The 2,500-nt window shown below is 51.6% G+C and overlaps 1 long non-coding RNA gene across 1 annotated transcript in view; it reads left to right on the top strand.

Moving 5' to 3' along the window:
• The first annotated feature begins 847 nt into the window (after positions 1-847).
• Positions 848-2,500, top strand: part of LOC144598000 (uncharacterized) — a 7,133-nt gene continuing 5,480 nt past the window's right edge. The window contains exon 1 of the long non-coding RNA XR_013547813.1: positions 848-938. This is a non-coding gene — a long non-coding RNA (uncharacterized LOC144598000). The remainder of the gene's footprint in view (positions 939-2,500) is intronic.

Genomic DNA, 2,500 nt, shown 5'->3' on the forward strand with positions numbered 1-2,500 from the left:
TCTCCTGCCTTCTCCCCATAACCCCTGACACCCACACTGATCAACAATCTATCTATCTCTGCCTTAAATATACCCACTGACTTGTGGCCTCCACAGCCGTCTGTGGCAAAGAATCCCACAGATTCACCACCCTCTGACTAAAGAAATTCCTCCTCATCTCCTTCCTAAAGGAACGTCCTTTAATTCTGAGGCTGTGCCCTCTGGTCCTAGACTCTCCCACTAGTGGAAACATCCTCTCCACATCCACTCTATCCAGGCCGCTCACTATTCAAGTGTTGATGGGGCATGAGGAATGTTGTTCCTAAAAGAACTTCCTTATATTATAGACAATAGGTGCAGGAGGAGGCCATTCGGCCCTTCGAGCCAGCACCACCATTCAATGTGATCATGGCTGATCATTCTCAATCAGTACCCCGTTCCTGCCTTCTCCCCATACCCCCTGACTCCTCTATCCTTAAGAGCTCTATCTAGCTCTCTCGTGAAAGCATCCAGAGAATTGGCCTCCACTGCCTTCTGAGGCAGAGAATTCCACAGATTCACAACCCTCTGACTGAAGAGGTTTTTCCTCATCTCAGTTCTAAATGGCCTACCCCTTATTCTTAAACTGTGGCCCCTGGTTCTGGACTCCCCCAACATTGGGAACATGTTTTCTGCCTCTAACGTGTCCAACCCCTTAATAACCTTATACGTTTCAATAAGGTCCCCTCTCATCCTTCTAAGTTCCAGTGTATACAAGCCTAGTCACATATTGGGCTAATTCTGCTCCTATCTGTGATGAGGTTATGAAGTCGCTCGGGGGGTTGGATATGCTGTGGGGCCGAGTGGCCTCGGCTGCGAATGGTTAACCTGTGTTCCATCTTCCCGCAGAGTGGCTGTTCTGGATAAGGTGACCGATTTCTTGTTGTTCCTGGGGAAGGTGTTGATCGTAGGAGGTGTTGGTGAGTTGTGAGAAAGAACTGCAGATGCTGCTTCAAACCGCAGATAGACACTAAATGCTGGAGTAAAGTGAATAACAGTGAGCGCAAGATACAGTCGCATTAAGAAACCCGGGTTCGGCGCTGTCTGTACGGAGTTTGTACGTTCTCCCCGTGACCTGCGTGGGTTTTCTCCGGGCGCTCCGGTTTCCTCCCACACTCCAAAGACGTGCAGGTTTGCAGGTTAATTGGCTTCGGTGTGAATGCAAAATTGTCCCTAGTGTGTGTAGGATAGTGTTAGTGTGTGGGGATCGCTGGTCGGCACGGAGTCGGTGGGCCGAAGGGCCTGTTTCCGCACAATTGCCTTCTTCAGCCTGGTGGAACATAGAGGGTGTGGACAGGACAGTGAGGGTCGTGGGTCGAGGGGGAGTGACCAGATAGCGTTGGTGTGCGGGGATCGCTGGACGGTGTGGACTTGATGGGCCAAAGGGCCTCTGTTTCAGCACTGTATCTCTAAACTATACTAAAAACGAACCAAAAGTCCAATTAAAGATAGTTTTAACTCAGCGGGAAGGGCAGCTTCTCTGGAGAAAAGGAATGGGTGACGTTTTGGATCGAGACCCTTCTTCGGGTCAGTCTGAAAAAGGGTCTCGACCCAAAACGTCACCCATTGCTTCTCTCCACAGATGCTGCCGGACCCGCTGAGTTACTCCAGTATTTTGTGTCTATTTCAGGTGTAGATAAGTCCCCGTCTCACCCTCAAACCTCCCTACCTCCCTCTCTCCCTCAATTCTCAAATTCTTCGTTCCCCAAGGAACGCCTGTTCGAGCGTTCCTTTGCTTGGAGTCCAGGATTCACATGGTGCCTCGAGGAGGCTGTCCGGCCCATCGAGCATGTACTAGCCCTTTGAAATTGGTCTCCACTCCGCTCCCCCTCCCTCCCTCCCTACAGCGCTCAGCATTCCCACTTTCCCAATATCTCTCCAGTTGCCTCAATGGGTTCCCGTAGTTTTGTTATTAGCTGAGCTCAATTTAGTTTATTGTCCCGTGTACGGAGGTACAGTGAGAAGCTTGTGTTGCGCGCTAACCAGTCAGCGGAAAGACAATACATGATTACAATCGAGCCGTCCACAGTGTACAGATACAGGCTAAGGGAATAACGTTTAGTGCAAGGTGAAGCCAGCAAAGTCCGATCAAGGATAGTCCGAGGGTCACCAATGAGGTAGATGGGAGGTCAGGACCGCTCTCTAGTTGGTGAGAGGACGGTTCAGGTGCCTGATAACAGCTGGGAAGAAACTGCCCCTGAATCTGGAGGTGTGCGTTTTCACACTTCTGTACCTCTTGCCTGATGGGAGAGGGGAGGAGAGGGAGTGACCGGGGTGAGACTGGTCCTTGATGATGCTGCTGGCCTTGCCGAGGCAGCGTGAGGTGTAGATGGAGTGGGTGGGAGGGAGGTTGGTCTGTGTGATGGTCTGGGCTGCTGGCCTTGCCGAGGCAGCGTGAGGTGTAGATGGAGTGGGTGGGAGGGAGGTTGGTTTGTGTGATGGTCTGGGCTGTGTCCACAACTCTCTGTGTCCACCCCCACCA

Source organism: Rhinoraja longicauda, chromosome 11 (assembly GCF_053455715.1).
Source record: "Rhinoraja longicauda isolate Sanriku21f chromosome 11, sRhiLon1.1, whole genome shotgun sequence".
Taxonomy (NCBI): domain Eukaryota; kingdom Metazoa; phylum Chordata; class Chondrichthyes; order Rajiformes; family Arhynchobatidae; genus Rhinoraja; species Rhinoraja longicauda.